The sequence below is a fragment of the Sciurus vulgaris genome, assembly GCF_902686455.1.
Source record: "Sciurus vulgaris genome assembly, chromosome: 12".
NCBI classification, from domain to species: Eukaryota; Metazoa; Chordata; class Mammalia; order Rodentia; family Sciuridae; genus Sciurus; species Sciurus vulgaris.
In genome coordinates, this window is record NC_136473.1 from 17,710,012 (window position 1) to 17,728,496 (window position 18,485).

The 18,485-nt window shown below is 42.2% G+C and overlaps 1 protein-coding gene across 7 annotated transcripts in view; it reads left to right on the forward strand.

The window, feature by feature from the left end:
* CELF2 (CUGBP Elav-like family member 2) overlaps positions 1–18,485 on the forward strand; it is a 495,873-nt gene that overhangs the window by 121,017 nt on the left and 356,371 nt on the right. The gene's annotated exons all lie outside the window — the stretch shown is intronic.

Below are 18,485 nucleotides of genomic sequence, written 5' to 3' on the forward strand. Positions count from 1 at the left end.
GAGTAATGCTGGGTCACGTAAAAGATTCTAAAGAGAAACTGAGGCTCAGAACGTGATTCCCCAGTGAATAAGTAGAAGTTCTGTCTTCCTACCACAAACACCCCCTGAGACCCCCTCACCCAGGTCCAGACCTGTAGAACTCAGGCCAGCATCTACAATAGTGACCCCTGGTGGCCCCTAATTCATTATGACATACCAAGACCCCCTTGCAAAGGAAGGAAATAATCATTCCCAAATTAGTTAGACTTTCAATGAAACAGGTGTCTGTGCAGGATTTACAGTTTAAAAAAAGAAATTTAATGAACTATAAGAATTCCGATGGACATAATAAGTGATTGAGACGTTAAAAAGACTATTGATGGGATTGTGCTTGGTAGTAGACCACTTGCCTGGCATGTGTGAGGCCCTGGGTTCCATTCCCAGCACACATATAAGTAAATAAAACAAAAGATCCATTGACAATTAAAATAACTTAAAAAAAAAAAAGACTATTGATTACCAGTTACATCACTGACACCCAAATGAACAAGCAGACACATGAGGTCCTGCAGAAGATACAAGGTACAATGATCCCTGCCTTTAAGAACCAGAAGATTCTACTAAAAAAAAAAAAAAAAAAAAAAAAAAAAAAAAAAATTGGATTCATAGAGGCAGAGAGTACATTCAATTGATGGCCACCAGTGACTGAAGGTAAGGGTGGCGGGTAAGGGTCAGAGGATACGTTTCAGTGAGATGGGAGGAATAACTTGGGAAATCTATCTTACAGCATAGTGACCACAGCTAGTAATAATGTATTGTATATTTGAAATTTTCTAAGAAAGTGGATTTTAGATGTTCTCATTATAAAGTGATAAATATGTGAAGTTGATCAGGATATGTTAGTTAACTTGATTGTATTATTCCACAAGGTGTACCTATATCAAAATGTGTTGCTTGCCATAAATATATGTAATTTTTATTTTGTCAAGTAAGGTAAAATAAGTGCTCAATTACAAATACATAACAAGGGATTCTAAAAATAGAAACTTGAATTGTGATACAAAAAAGTGTGATAAGGTTAGAATGATTATCGGCTACAGTAAGCGCCATTTAAATTGACCAAATATTTAAGTGCAGAGGAGAGAGAGGACATTTTTCTGTATCTCAATTAGTAAATACCACATCAAAGGATAGAGGTCTTCTGGAAAAAGAAACTGTAGTACCAAAGCAAAGAGCAAGGAATGCAGAGTGTCCCAAGGTGGAGATTCTGCCAGTCAGTGCCTCCCAGATGCTTTGTTGAGAGAATAATGAAAATTGATATTAGAGAAATAGGTAGAGGCCAGATTGCAAAGCTTTAGAATGATTGAAGAGTTTTGCTTTCGATGTGTTTCCTTGCACAGTATTTGAGCAGGATAAAGAAATGATTCGACAAGTGTGGTAGGAAGGTTAGTCTGATGGCATCCTGAGAAATGTGTCATGGAGGGATGTCACCAGCCAGCAGACTCCTGGAGGACTGGAACCAATTCCATTCTGCTCACCTTTCTATCCTCAGCACCTAGCGCAGTGCTTACTCAAACAGAAAGTGGTCAGAGAGGCCACAAATACAAGGGCAAATGGAAGATAAGGATTTTTCTACATACACGCATGATGAACGAGGTTCATCATCATAGAAAGAAAAAGAAAAATGGTTGATTCCTGAAACTGGTGGGGAGAAAAACAAATTAATTTTATGTGCTTAAACTCAGATGGTAAAGAAAGGAATAAGCCATAGGATTCTTGTGTTTCCAGCGTGGGAATTCCAGAAACAGGAACGTCTGAGGGAAGAGCCTATGGGAAATGTGGGGTAGAAAGAAGGTTGTTTTTTACTGGGTTTGAGATAAAGGGAAGAGGTCAGGGGTTAAGGGTCAGTTCTGGATGTGGGGCTGGAGGCCTGAGCAGTTAGTTACGAAGCATCTTGGGTATTGTTTGCCTGGAGGTTTAGGGAAGCCATTTTGTGCACCAAACTGGGTTTCCCAATTCTTGTCCTGGCGACTTTCCTAGGCAAATTAGACAAGATGCAAATGTGATAGATTCCTTGAAGGTAAATAATGTTGGTTCAGAGATAAATGTAATACTCAAATAGCTTCTAATTCATTCTGGCAATTTCTCAGAAGAAACAAAAAATAACTTCTCTGGGGTGACTTCCTTACAGCTTATATTTCCCTGTCGACTGCCCACCTCAATTGCCATCATTTTCATGACATTCTCTGTGGAAACTTGGGACGTGATGCCGTCAGAGGAGATCTCTTGGCAAGAGAATTACGTGTGCTGCTGGTTCTCATTTGGCCTTTCACATCTTGGCCTGGATCTTCTTGGCTTATTTCACACGTCTGGGATTTCATCTTTTCTGGGTTCTTGCCTGAAGCTCTGGCAGTTGACAGTGTTCTGTTGAGAAAGTCGTACCTAAGTTCAACTTCCATGATGTAAGAGTTTCTCTTTAATACAAGGGTGAATTGAAACCCATATTGAATGCACCAGTTTAGCTGTTCATTTTATCATCTAGTTCCAGTATTGCCTAAATTTTATCAATTTAAATTTCCTGTAAAAGAGCAGAGGTTAGTTTGGCCGTGCTTTGGGACCACTTTAGGTATATTATGTAAGGGACAATGGGCCACAAATTGGCTATCTGGTAGCTAAAGCCATATATCATTCCAGGGGTTGTTGAACCACAAGGATTTTAAATTTTGGTTGTCAGTGTGTGTGGCCACTCAACATCAAATAGGCGTGCGTGTGAGGCCAAAAGAATCATGCTGTTACTAGAGGCAGTAAAAGACAATTGTACTTTATAATTGGGAAATGAATCCCATGAAAGGAACTGAGCATTGGAAAGCAAGATAGGGTCAGAGTAGTTGTCAGTTGTTCTCACAACCCAGTGGCTCCGCAGAGATTTCTTGTGTTCTTCACCCTTTCTCTCTTCCACTCTCATATACGATTCTCCCTGCTTCTCTGATATAGAAAGGCCTATAGTTGAATTTTGTGAAGTAGAAAAAGCAGCGAGGCCTCCTTGCTCTGCAGATGAATAGACTCAAGATCAAAGAATTTAAAACAAATCCCAAGAACCATTCTACCTGGACTTGCTGAACAAGCTGATATTTGCTTCCTGTGCACAGAGTCCACTTATCATTTCAGGGTCTTTTCTTGGGGCAATAGAGCCAAGAACCCCATTAATGTCCTTCTGACTATCTGTACCTCCCCACCTCCACTCCCCCAACACACACTTTTCTTTGATACCTTCTATCCCACTCTCCCACTACCACTGGGGACAAATAAACATTCCCAACATTTGTCACTAAAGCCTTGTTCCGTCTGAATAAAAGCCAAATGCTGAAACAAGTATTCACGCGAATTATCTATAACATGACATAATAGTGCTTCTCAAACTTTGATGCACGTGTAAATCGTGTGAGGATTTAAATACACGTTTTGATGCAGTTGGCCTGAGGTGGGACCTGAAAGTCTGCATTTCTAACAAGCTCCCACAGGGTTCTGATGATTGTCCTCAGACCATCCAATGAGTAGCAAGGGATGACAGAAGCACCAGTCACTTTTTTTTTTTTTTTTTTTTTTTTTTTTTTTTTTTGCAGTGCTGGGGATTAGAACCCAGGGCCTTGTGCTTGCAAGGCAAGCACTCTACCAACTGAGCTATATCCCCAGCCCACCAGTCACATTTTTGATTAGAAGGAATGGTCACTTTCCAAGTTCCACATCTGTACCTTTAGGAACATGGGGGCTTTTATTTATTGTTCTGTCTTTTATCTAACTGGCTTGCTCCTATTTATTTTTGAGAAGATGCTACAAAGCATTTTGGAACTGCCACTGCAGGAATAATTTCTTTACAGACTCTGAGTTACTATAAAACCACTGTAGAAGCCTGTGGATTGAAAAGAACTCTATAAAGGCAATATTATGTTATTCAGCCCATCTGGGTTCAGGATACAGTATCAATCAAGATTTGACTTTCAATTCTGAGTTTGTGAGGAGTAGCTATAATTGAAGGCGACTGGCAGAAGTTTTTATGTTAGAAAGTTTTTATTTTGTAAATGTGAACTATTATTTATGTCAAGTAATTGAGTTTTCAGATGCTCTCATTGTGTGTAAGTGTGGACCGTGTGAGTCTAGATAACATGTCAGAGAGAAGAGACAGCGTGCCTGTGAATTGACTATAGTTTTGAAGCTGATTCCTGAAAACTGACATTTACTGACTACACAGATGTTAAAATTGCCTTTGTTTTGTTTATTCCATTTGAAACTGAAGACTGTTGTAGAAGGAATATGGCTTCTCTAAATCCACCTCTATTCCCATTCATCTGTCCCCTCTACTAAAGCAAACTGAGGTATCTTGGATATAGCTATCTAATTTGAAATGACTCAAGAGAGTTAGGCAATGCTGAATATTCAGAATTCAATAATACAAAATAATCACTTTAGTGAAAAGCCAGCTGTTCTTTGTATTCTAATAGGCATGTGATGTTGATGAAGAATAGCATTCAAGTGAAGTTTATCAAGTAGAATTGGTTTGATTCAGAATATTATGCCATTTTGCAGAAAAGGAAATGTTACTTAGGTTTTTTCCAACAAAAAAGATGAACAGTACAGCCAGTCCAAAGATTCAAATACCAAAGGATTATCTTTAAATTTAGAGAATGGAAAATGTTGGCGCATTATATTTAAGGCACCACATGATAATTCTTTCAGACAGTGTGCTTGTGTTTTCTATGTCCTTCAAATTTCATTTGAATGAATGGTTTATGGATTTTCGTGATGTTTAGGGATATGTTAAAATACCATTGCAAACATACCAGGCAGCTTAGGTTTAGATGATTCTCAATTTGAACTGTTTTAGCATTCTGCTGTTTGAATTACTTGGGGAAAATAGGTGTTGCATGACAATTCAGAGGGTTTTGTTTTTGTTTTTTTGCATGTCCCCTGCAAATTCATAATTTTGATAAACGTCCCCCCCAAAAGACTCTGAGACAAGGATGCAAGTCCAAGGATGCAGAGAATGGGGACATATGACAGGACGGGAGGAAGACTGGTAACTGATAGGCATGGTCAGGTTATTACCCGGGCATCTGGGACTCCAGTTCCCTGGGGACCCTGGGAAACACTGTCCCACAGTGAGGCAAGAAAGTTGCTCTTTCTCTCTCATGCCCTGCCCTTCACTGCTTCAAATCCCTCCAAGGACATTTGTTCCTGGGCACTTCTGTCCTTCCTTGCCTCTGCCATATCTATAAGACTGAAAATTTCTCTCTGAAAAACAGAAAGAGGCAGTTATCCCTAGGCTTCTGGGGAAGGTTCTGCAGGAGAGGCTCAGAGAAGGCTGGGGGCGTGAGAGCAGGACCCTGACAGTATCAACCTTAACAATGCAGCCACGATCGGGATCCCGGTACCTGTCGCAGTGCCTGGTTCCACGCAGAGGCTTCATAAGTATTTCCTGAAGGAAGGAGGGAGCAAGGGAGGAGGGAAAGAGGAGAGGAGGGGAGAGTAATGGAAGGCAGGACGGAGGAAAGACAGGTGAGGAAACAGCGATTCCAATAGAATTAGAAAAGCCAGTGCTGGCCTCCCATCAGCCAGCAGCATAGATAGAGCGAGCATTAGAGAGAGTTTTTAAAAATGGGTTTTCACTTCTGATTTAGGTACCCAAGCTAATATCTAAATGTTATGCTTACCAGGTTTACTATGGATGAAGAGATGGGGGGGGGAAGAAAGAGTCAACATGAAAAAAAAGAAAAGAGAGTAGCAAATATCTGTCTCCACTTCTCTATCTGAAGGACCTTAGACTTCGACGTTAGTAATTATAGTAGATCCACCTAATTTCCTAGAAGATTTACAGTGTGTTTATGTTTGATCATTCGGTTCCCAGTGTTCCAGGCAGTTCACAATTACCGAAGAATCACTACAGAGCTGACCTGCATCTTGGTCATGGTTGGAAGGGAATGACTGAGGATGCAGGCTTAGGGTAAGGACAATGTCCAGCTTGGGTGAAACTAGAAAAATTGCTTCAGTCCCCTGGATATTTGCTAATATCAGGATGTTCAGCATGCCATAAGCAACTTGTTTATATTCTCATGACATATTTGAAGGTAGAGTGAAGATAAATCAACAAATCACCACAGATATTTTATATAAATGATAGAACGATCTAGAAGTAGTACATGATTGCTTTCATTTATTATTTTGATAGTTAGAACCTGAGAGTATATCTGTTTGGTCAAGCATGAATCTGAACGTGTTTATATCTGTAGAGTATATACATGTGGCAGAGAAGAGTGGGAAAACAGGAAGGGTCAGAAAAAGGGATTCCATCCAAAACCATCTGGTTCTTGGTTTATTTTCTGGTTTGGGATATGTGTAACTTTGGCAGCAATTGTGATTGCTACATGATTCTGTGAATTACCCTGTAGTGCTAATGTAAAACCAAAAGACCAATTCTCTACCAAACACCTCTCTAATTTTGACAACCGTGTTAATGTCATAACTTAGAGTCGGGGTACTCTTCTGTTGTCTTTGCTGGATCCTGAGCAATGTTATGCCAGAGAACTAACACCAGAGGAAAGGGGTGTGCGTAGTTTAAAAGTATCAGTAAAGGGTTAAGTTAGAAATACTTCTCTCTTACCAGAAACAAGAGCAGAAAGAGTTTGGCAATGATCGCTGTCTGTTTTTCCTGGAGAAGTGGAGAAATGTGCTACAGAGACACCAGGGCCAAGAAGGACCCAGAGTACTCAAGTGTTTTCCTGCCCTTGGGGCCAATGCTGTCTCCCTTGCTGGGCCTCCTGTGACCCTGGAACTGGGTGGCAGGCCAGCTACACAGGGGTGTGGGAATTCTTCCATAAACATTTGCTTTGTTCTAGCAGGACTCCTAACTCCTCTCAACAATTTCCTCATACTGATATATTGATTTAATTTTTGGTTGGCAATGGTGATAGTTATAAAGCAAATTTACCCCAGGAAAACAGGATATTTGGGGAATTCATTAATGCTAACACACTGCACTTGGATCCTAGATCTTCTCTCCATTGGCCCAAATTGACTTCAGCAAACAAGCAAGTGACACCAGGAAGGTCATAAATATTTGTCTCCTCCATTTCTCAGTTGGGATGGGAGGAGTGGAAAGATATGAGTGTTATATCCCCCTTAATAGTTAACCTTAGAAATCAAGTCAATGACTTTCACTAACCCCATGTTTCTCATCATACTTGAGTTTTGGCAATGTATTTTTCTTTGTTTATTTTCATTTAGGCCTCAAAGGGAAAAAAATACTGCCATAGATAGTATTCTTTCTTATTCTTGAATCATGCAAGTGTTGGCTTAGATATTACATTGATTATCTACTTCTGGGTAGCAAATTATCCTAAAACTTGGCTGCTTAAAGTAATAAATGTGTTATCTCACATTATCTGGGTCATAGTACTGGACATGGCTTAGCTACAGAATTGTATTTGAAGGTCTCTCACAAAGCTGCAATCAGCTGGGCTGAGCTGTGAAGACTTATGAAAACTTGACTATGGAAGGATGTTCTTTCAAGTTCATGCACACGATTGTTGGAAGAATTCTTCAGTTCTTGTGGGCAATGGATGGAGGGTCTTAGTTCCTGCCTTTCTGTTGCCTGGGGACACCCTGTCTTCCATGCCCCCTGGGCCTTTCTATAGGGAAACTGACTTCCATTGTTGCAAATAAGAGACACCATGGCAGGGCCAGCAAGATAGAAGTCACAGTCAGTTTGTAATCTGATTTCATGACCTCCCATGACTCTTCACTATAAATGAGTCAGAAGGACCAGTCCATGCTCAAAGGAGAGATTACACAAGGACATAAGGATCACTGGGGGGCATTTTAGAGACTGTTCACACTGATGTCATTCCAAACTGAAATATGATAGTTATTTTGCTGAAGTAAATGCCGTGATCTAGAATATGTAATTATTTATGGTGATTGCATTAATCCCTTGAGGGTGAAGAAGAAATCATAGACCGAGAAAATACTACAGTTAGATTAACTATTTCTTTGATAGTTGGAAATTGTCCCATTCTAGTAAAGAAGGGGCCAGAGGTCAAGCAAGGTCAGGCTCTGGGCAGTCTCCATATGCCTCACTATCAAGTGGCTACCTGCAAGGGCAGACCTCCCATGTAGAACTCCACCTGGAGAAGGGCATGGGAAGCTGGGATAAGATAAGACAGAAGAACACAAACTCAAGTATGCACTTTTACAAAAATGAGCAGGTTATGAGAGGGAACAGAGACTGGATTAGGAAGGATTAGGAAATAATGGGATCATCTAATAGGATCCTACAGTCTGGGGAAAACTGTTCTCATAGATCTTATTATATCACCTACCCAAGATTTCTCCTTAATGAATTGATGCTGTACCTTGCTCACCTCAGGATTGGGTAACCATAACTTAAAGGGAAGTTCTCAAAGAAGAAGGTTTGTCCATTCTTACTATAAAACAAAACAGTCAGTATGTCTTGGGCACAAATTGAACTGAAAGTTGTGTTAGTCAGCTTTTCATTACCATAACAATCAGCATATAATCAGCTTATAAAGAGAAAAGGGTTATTATGGTTTTGGAGGTTTCACTCCATGATTAGTTGGCACTGTTGTTTTGGGCCTATGGTGTGACAATAAAATACATCATGGGAACACAAAACCATTGACTTCATGTCTGGGACACAAAAAGAGAAGAAGAATCTAGCACCCCACAGTTCTTTTCAAGGACCTGGACCTAAAACCTCCCACTAGGCCCCACAATTTTAAAACTTCCATCACCTTCCAATAGTGCCAAGCTGAGGATCATGCATGGGCCTTTGGGGAAAATCCCAGATCCAAACTACGGCAGAACTCACGAGACCCTGTCTAGTACTAGACCTAGGTATATGACAAAGAGCCTGGTCAGTCACCTTGAGCCATTAGGTTTAGGTAGTTAATCCTCCAAGTGAGAAATTCTGACCCTTCCCCATCAATAAAACCCTATGGAAGTTTCCATGACCTATACATAGCTAAATGTGGTAGACATCTTAGTGCATCTATTGCTTAGACGCTTGGCAATAGTTGATACTGTTGACTACTTCCTTATTCCTTGTTGAACACTTACTCATGTGGCTATAGATATAATTTTGGGAATCCTGAGCAAACATGTTTGGCCTAGGGAAAGAATTTTGCATGAGAAGGAAAGAGGACCTTGACTATCTCTCCAGCCATCACATTCCCTAAGAAAGAGGAAGAAAATGTGCCTCCAGAAGAAGCAATGGCCTAAGGGGGGAAAGGAAGCCAGACCCGAGTGAGTTTAGAGTGGGCTAGAAGTGAACAGTGTAGAAAGTTCATTAAAGAAGTTCGGCTTCAGAGGGGACAAAAGGGTTGGTGGTATTGATGGGAAATAATGGACTTTGAGGTTAGGATGTTTCTTAAAGATAGCAGAGACTTACTCATGTTTCAATGCATTGAAGGAATCTGGAATGGGGTAGAAATAAAATCCTTGAGAAGGCACAAGGGCATGACATCCAGATCACAGGTGGAATTAGCTTGAGAGAAAACCCCACACTCCCATTTAAATGGAATGGAAGGAGAAGAGGCTTTGGATCAGCTTGTGGGACCGGGCATCGGTGAGTCTCCTAGAATGGACTGGACTAATAGGAGATGGCCCAGGAGCAGGAGATGCTGCTAATTAGCCTAATGTGGAGTAGGAAGAACAAAATCAGAAGATAGCCAAAGGGGAGGAGGAGCAGCCTTTCCCCCTTCCTCCTTGGCTATTTGGCCTTGAGTAACAGGGTGAGGAATTATGTGCAGCAGCCCAGACCCAAGAGGAGGATGAGAAAGAGGAAGGAGCGTGTAGTATGGAGAGGCAAACAGCAGTGAGAGCTGACCAGCTGGGCAGGACCTCATGGGAAAGACTTGAACCATGATAGATGGACAGACCTTGGCTTGGACCACAGAAGGTGGTTAGAACTTAGGTATTCTGGGGAGGAAAGAAAGCCCAGGACATGCACTGAGAACCTGCTCTGCCAGACCCTGGCATATGTCACCTGTCTACCCCACAGTTTTTGTCAGAGAACTGACATCCCTTGCCTGCAGTCTTTCAGCTGGCAAGAGGAGGAGTCAGATTCTGCAATGAAGCTGTGTGAGTTCCAGCGTATGCCACCACGCTGTGTCTCCAGGATGACAGACCAGCCAAGCACCGCTTGGGCTTGACTTAGATGGCTTTGCAAAAAGAACTTTGAAGTTGGCAAGATCCACACTTAGCTATTAGACCATGTCGGAAGGCCCTGGAAATGTCCCTGGGGGTAATTGGGGGTGGCTGGAGCTCTGGGATCCTGTCCCTGTGTGTCTCAGAGTGACAAATGGTGTTTGTGGCTGTTGTTGGCATTAGACGCCATGGTGCCATTGATTCTGCACACCTAATGTCCTGGAGGAAGCCATAGCAAGCCTGTCAGCAGCTGTTCCAGGATTGAAGCCGAGCGAAGGTGGCAGTTAACGATGTTGACAAATTTCTGATCGGGCTATTACAGTGTGTTAATGTGCGTTCTCTAACAATATGTTCCCATCTTCCACTTTTCCCCCCTGCTGGTTTGATTGAGAAAACCATAGCGACCCAAAGTGCAAGATTTATACAGAGAGTATAGCAGGGAGTGGGGGTGCAGGCAGGGTTCCCCCTTGGGGAGGAGTTTACCTTTTACAACTAGAGGGGAACAGTTGCTCCAGAGCTGGCACGAAGCGGCATGAGGGTGGGGGTGGCATTCCTGAAGGGAAAGGTTACTCAGATTAACAGCACTCTGCTGAAAATGATGACATCCTGGCTCTGTCGTTAAAACAGGTGGCTGTCATTATGGCCGCTCGCTCATAATGGGAAGATAATACAGGCTGAGAGAGATTTATATGGGCCCCAGAAAGATGAAATTGCACATAAAAGAGGAAACAAGGCATAAAAAGGGCCAATTTGGGGAATTTCTCTCCCCACAGGATTGCACGTGATAGTCATTAATGGTGTAGAATTTGTGTCACTATATTCAGAGGGTTAAATTACCTACAGAGCTTTCATTTATTCAGGTTTATTCAAGTATCCTTTGGGAAAGATTTTTTTTTTCTTTTCTCTTTGGATGTTTTCCTTGAGTTTAAGGGAGAAGCAAATGTAAAAATGTACTGTATATGACAAAACTTACCCATCTCTCCCCCCTACAACTGATGTTGAACACTCAGCAGACTGTTGAAATCAAGAGGTAGCATCCCCAGATAACCATCAGGTGAGAGGGGGTTCCCACGTCGTGTGAGGTTACGTAGCCCATAGTGGGGCTAACTAGTTCAGTTGGTTTTAATTTAATAAAGTAAACAACTAGTTGAATTTGTCTGAATTTAAGAAACACTTTACTGACGCTCAACTGTTGCCCTCTTACAAGTATCAGCTCATTTATTACGCAGTGTGCTACTGTAAGTTCCTGTATTATTGCTCATTTATTACGCAGTGTGCTACCGTAAGTTCCTGTATTATTTTGAAATGAGGTACAGAGAGACCACTTAACCTCTGTGCTTGTCCAGGGTCCTACAGCCAGGATGTCGTGCTGCTGGGCTTCCAACTCAAATCACCTTCCTCCAGAAACTGTGCTCTTAACTACAAAAATTCTGCTACGCTATACACCTTTGTCCATTTTCAGTGTTAAGGTCATTGAAATTAACTCCTTTGTCCCATCTTGGAGTCTCTCTTCTGGCAAGAACACATTTTAAAATCTTGGCCTGTCAGAAGTTGTTGCACTAAAGGTCGATAAGATACCAGAATTGCACTTGTGTTGAAGCCCCGGTGCTCTTTTCTATTTCACAGGGCATCTTTAAACCGTGTGGCTCTTGTCACAGCCAGGCCTTGAGAGCCCTGCTCCACTCCCTGGGTGTATAGTCAGAGAAGGCAGGGGAACCTTTTAAATCCATTAGAAGTGTCCACACTCGCTCAAAAGCAGAAAAGATCAACACGAAGTTCCAGGTATGCTTCTGCACTTACTCGGGCCTGTCCCTCCTGCTGCACAAAATCCCACCTGTAGACACACAGTTGAAAGGATATATCTTTGGTGATCCCTAGTACATTTTTTTTTTCCTGGAGATTTACAGCTGATTGGGCACAGATGGGAGGCAGAGTAATTTACCCTTTCTCTCCCCCGTCTCTGTTCATCATTTGACACAAGACATGAACAGCTCTTTTGCCTTACAAGGCGTAGCCAGATTGCCGAGTAATTACCTTGATTTATGATGGCAGGAGTAGAAGGTAGCATGAAACATAATTTTTAACTGAGGATGGTCAGATTTCCACTCCCATAAGTTGTAAATTATCTCCTGTTGTGTTGGGTTCTGAACAAGCATGTCAAAGTGGGGAACAGTATCTGATTTCCTTTGGGTCCTGAGTGCTCAGAACAACGCCTGGTTTTCCATGCTTATAAAAAAACTTTCGTGAATAAGTGAGCACCTACTGTATATTCCATGGGAGGCACTTGAGTGCCTTCACCTTGCAAGGATGTGAGTGATGTAATAGGACAGATATATGAATCTGGACCACAAATGCATAAGAGAATCCTGGCTTTTTAGAACAGAGAGAAAATGCTCCCAGTTTAAGGGAACAATAAAGCCTTCATGAAGACAGCATTGGAAAAATACCGGTAGCAAAACATGATGGTAGCAGATAGACGGGGCTCTGTAGGAACTAGAGGCAGGAATGCACGGAATATGGTTGAAAAAACACAAGAAGTTGTGTTTGGGTGTTAGATGTGTACAGGGCATATAAGGAATAAGAAAGTTAGATATGGGTTTGGACCCAGTATGGCGGATGAAGGATGACAAGTTGGAGTATTTTAGTCAGCTTTGTTGCTACTGTGACTAAAAGACCTGAGCAGAACAGTTGTAGAGGAGGAAAAGTTTGAGGGCTCACAGTTTCAGAGGTCCATAGATATCAGACTCCATTCCCCAGAGCTCAAGGTGAGGCTGAACATTATGGCAGAAGAGTGTGGTGGAGGGAAGCAACTCACATGATGATCAGAAAGCAAAGGGAGAGAGTCCACTGGCCAGATACAAAATATATACCCAAAGCCTTGCCTCCAGTGACCCACCTCCTCCAGCTACACCCTATATGCCTTTCGATACCAGGAAGTTAATCCAATCAGGGGATTGATTCATTGTTTGGGTTAAGGCTCTCATAGCCCAATTTCTTCTCCTCTAAACCATCCTGCATTGTCTCACATGTGCGCTTTTGGGGGACACCTCACATCCAAACCATAATATGGAACATCTACATGTGGTTCACCAAACAGAGAAGAACTGAAGGTTTTGAATGGAAGATTGGAAGTCACCTTTGAAAATTAAGCTCATAATAGTAGGTACTGAAAGGGGAATGTGGACATAGTACAACCATTTTGGAGGCTAGTAGAGTTGTCCATTGGAAGGGCAAATTCAAACAAAGATGGTGGCAGTGAGGATGGAAAGAAAAGATGTCTCAGAGGCATAATTGATAGGAATCAGAATTATATGGATTAGGGCAAAAGCAAGGAGGTTACAACCACAGATTGAACCAGAGTAATTGGTGATCAAAAAAATGGGGCAGTCCATGGGCTGGGGTTGTGTCTCAGTGGTAGAGTACTTGCCTCACATGTGTGAGGCACTGGGTTCGATCCTCAGCACCACATATAAATAAATAAAATAAAGGTATGGTGTCCACTGACAACTAAAAATATTTTTTTTAAAAAATGGGGCAGTCCGAAGGAAGAGTTGGTGTGGAGGGGAAGCTCTGAAATTGACTTTTGGTGGGATACGAAATAGGGAATTGGAAATTGTCCTCTACAGGCCAGAGTTACAGTTCCAACTATCTCCACGAAAGTAACAGTTGAAGAAATGAAAATGAATCACAACCCTGAGGAAAAATAAGTGAGGTGAGGTATGTGAGAACAGTCAAGAAGAATATCCATCAGCAATTTTTCATTAAGCACGAGACATTTAAGAACAGAAACTCATATCTCCTCCTTGGTGACCAGACCTTGCTCATCCACTCCAGCAAATCCACAGAGTGCAGTGCTGTGCACTGCTCAAACCCTTGAGGGCGTCCGCACAGTCTTCATTCAGGATGACCCCTGCCTATCCCATGGTTCAGTGACAGTAGTGGCAGTTGTTTTGGGGCACTTCTCTGCATCAACCCTTAAACTTCTAGGTCTATTCCCAACACAAGCCATAAGAATAATGTGTTTAATATAAAAATCAGACGATGTCACTGCTCTCTGCAGACTTACCAGGGCACAAGCCACAGCTCTTCTGTCAGCCTCTGCAGTCTGGCTGGAAAATTATCTGCCCTCCTCACCTCTGGTCCCCTGGCCACTCTGCTGTCCTGCTCCAGACATTTCAGCCTCCTTATTTCTTTTTCTTCCTGCCTTGAGGCTTTTGCAACTGAAAAATCCTCTTCCACACAGCCTTCTGTCTCTGTCCTCACCTCTCTGCTGAGTTTTGTTCAGATGTCATTTTTCTCAGTGTAATTTCTAATGATGTCCCTATTAAAATCACCACTACCACCCAGGCCCTACCACCCCTTCGCCATTCCCCTACAGTGTAGACTAACTGTCACTCTGGGACCTTGCTTCCTGTGGGAAGAGGACACCTTGCCTTTACTATTTCCCAAATTCATGTCCTTGGGCTACTTCAACTTCTCAAGGACCTCACTATTCTCACCCATAAAATGGGGATATATCAATAGGGTCCGAGTGAGGACAGATTATGTTCACACAACCAAAGTACTTGGAATGCTGCCCAACAAGTAGCTCTCTGTAAGAGTTAGCAATTATTATCCCGTAGCATTCATCATCACTGGACATGCTGTTGACTAGTTGATTTGCAGATGCACTTCCCCAGGGCCCAGAATAGGTACATATATAAGTGCTTATGTTGGTGGTGTTTTTCTCGTCTTTCTCATTCTTGTGTCTGGTTTCGTTACTTTGGCATCTAGAAAAGATGGAATTCATAACCTGACTAAATCAGAGGCAGGACACTCTAATTCTTGGTATATTTTCCATTAACTAGGGACTCTTTTTGCTAGTGCCAGATTTCTCAGTTCTATGTTAAAAAAAAAAAAAAAAAAAAAAAAAACGAGCATCTTCTCTATTTACTCTTCCCTCTGCTATCTTCACAGCTCTGGATCCTCTCACTGAGCTTTCCTTCCATTCTCTGTCCTGGACAGGGTAGGAGGAGATACACAAATGGAGTTCTCAGAGGGATCCTCAGTCTTTGGGTAAAGAATGTGGTCCAAAGACTGAGGATTCCTGGCTAATGTATAAGTAATAAGGTTATTTTCAATCCAAACTTGAAAAAGTCTGCATCCATATAATCCTTATATTCCAGAAGAACTGTGGTCAAGACTAATAGAATAGTTAGCTTTTCACCACTGAGAAACATAACTTAAAGAAGAAAAAATTTCTTTCAGCTCATGGTGGCAGTCCATGGTCACTGTCTCCATTCCTTTGAGCCTAAGGCAAGGCAGAACATCATGGCAGAAGAGCACAGTGGAAGAAAGCTGCTTGGTTAATGGTAGCCAGAAAACAGAAAGAGAGAGAAGAGAGGGACACACAAAAGATAAATCCTTTCAGGACACAACCCCAGTGACCTCCTTCCTCAAACTAGGTCCTACCTTTCAATAATCCATTCAAGGTATTCATCCAGCCAATGGATTAATCTACTGATGAAGTCAGAGTAGTCACAATCCAATCATTTCCTAAAAGCCTCATCTCAGGACATTGCTGCATTGGGAACCAAGCCTTTAGGTACATGAGCCTCCGGGAGACATTTCAGATGATCTGAACCATAACAACTAGGAAGGCATTAGATTTTGCTCTAAGCAAAAATATTCTAAGTAGCCATACCATTGTTCCTCCATGGTCCTCTTGACAGTTACCTACAACTTCTTAGAAACACATTTATGTATATGATTAAAAAAAAAAAAAAAAAAGGTACTTTGGGGATAAATCAGTTCTGGGACATTGATTATCTGTGGTTCACTAACTTCCCAAATCCCATGTCTACATTCCCAATGTTCACCAGTTGTTCAGGAAAGCAGTGGACCTGACCATTCAACTGTCCATGCTTCAGGCTGCCTCAGGCCAAGGGTCAAGGTCATTGAGCAAGTTAGCAGGCATCTTCAACAGCACCCACTAAGCTGTCCTACATTGACTGGTTCCCATAATTGATGGAATGGGCCTGTGCATAAGGTAGAAAAAATTTCCAGATCTATGATTCTCTTTGTTAATATGTGCCCTACATAATTCACTGAAGTGCCAGAGAATTAACACATATCAACAGATAGTTTTTAAACAATCCCCTTTAGGATAATCTAGTACTTAAGGAACTATTACTCATGCTCTCCTGAAGCCCTTCCAAACATACTGTTTTGTCACAGGACCCTGGTACCTCCCATAGTTCATTGTCCCAACCACCTTTTCCCTTACAAGCGAAAATGTGGCATGGAATATGACATACATTGAAGCATTTCCTCAAACTGGTAAAATGCCACATGAATAGAAAGCTTTTCTTCTTTTTCGTCCACTCCTAATGTAACAGAGGAGTCCCCACTAAACCATTTGACACAACCTAACTGCACTCAGTGCTCTGGGCCTCACTGGCTGGAATGAGCGGACGTGACTTCCCCTTCCCTGGTCCCCAGGCTCCAGCAGCTGTAGGTGAAGCTAGCCAGGGCACTCTGTGGAAATTATGCAGATTCCAGGCACTTATTCGATACTAGTCACTTTTACTTAACATTCAAAAGGAGCTAGAGTCAGTTCAGAGGGATCCAGCGTCCCAGGCCACTACCATGCTAACTACCTGTCTTTCCTAATTCCAAAATTTAAAAATTCCAGAGAGAGAGGGACTCCATATTTTAGCCTCACTGGACCACACGAATATAAAGTGGGCAAGCTAACACTATGGAAGGATTGATAGAAGCCATTTCCCTATCACAGTCTCACTTGCACTTTCCTTACCCACAGTCCTGCAATTCTGTGTTCTTGGGCAGGTGCTCAATATAGACATTGCTTCCCAGCAGAGCCCGTGCTTATTCTCTGCCACCAGATAAATATGTCTCTTCTTCAGTACAGTAGAAGACAATCAGCCTCAGGAATGCCCTCCATCTATGCCTGGAGCTCCTGGTCCTCAAGGAAAGGTCTAGGAAGTCACTAAATTTGAGGGCTGCTACCAGAGTTGCATCTTGTCTTGTGATAGTCTTTCCTGTGCTTGATATTCTTCTGCATTATCAAGCTTCTCATAAGTTTCTGAGTTTCAATTTTTTCTTCCTGTGCATCAAATAGCAGTTTTCCAAACATTTCAGGAAGCCCTGAACATGTTCAGGAGGCCAAGGTTAAATCGGGCCACCCTCTATTGGGGTGGGCTTGTTCTCTGTACCTAGCTCCATACCTTCCTTTTTGCCAGATGGATTGCATCACTGAGCACTCCCCCTTCACTCTGCACCTGCCCACACGCTCTCCAGGAGAGGCAAACTACCCCGCACAAAGGCACATATGATGTTACACATGTTACATGTGATGAACTTCTAAATCATGGACCCTTAGTGTAATTGAACCCATGTTCACATGTCTCTGCCCCAGGCATTGACTAGCTCTGGCTTCTTTGGAAAATGCTCTCAGCTGCTTGTGTACCTATCTAAAAGGTGAGGTACATCTCCTGACCATAGAGAAAGGGGAGCAGTTCCTTTACATATTCTAGATACTGCCTTGACCCAAGTTCCCCTAAATGAAAAGACATGTACACACACACACACACACACACACACACACACACACACACGCAAAGTCTTGAATCAAAAAGATTGATAGAGGTGAACCCCCTGTAGGGGAGGGAAAGGAAATTCAGGGTGAAAAATATGTGGCTTGTGATGTCGCTCTTTTCAGATCAGGAGGGGGCTTCAGATTAGGTTCCCTCTTCTAAAGTCACTACTCTCTTGCTTTCTCCAACTCATCCCCTCCCCACATTCTTCCTCCCTCCTATAATTTCTATTCCATTCCTAAAGCCCCTGCATCTTCTGGAACAACATATGGACCCCAGAACCCACTTGTGTCATGTTGATGACACAGTTCTTGAAGGACTATGTCTCTAAGGGCTTTCTCTCAACCTGGTTTCACAGCTTTGGACAAGCAAGAGGGGAGGGACATCAGGTGCCACTGGGGAGGACAGCATACAGCAGAGGAGAATGTCAGAGAGGTTCTCCTAATAGGTTACAATTAGTTGGTTTGTTTTTTTTTTTTCTCTCTTTCTAAATTTTTATTGGTGCATTATAGTTATACATAATGATGGGATTTGTCATTACCTATTCATACATGCACACAATATAATTTGGCCAGTATCATTCCCCAACACTTCCCCGCTTCTGTCCCTTCTCCTACCCGCTGTTTCCTTTCCTCTGCTGATCTTTTGCTTTTCATGAGAGTCCCATGAATCTAATTTCCTCTCCAGTTTCCA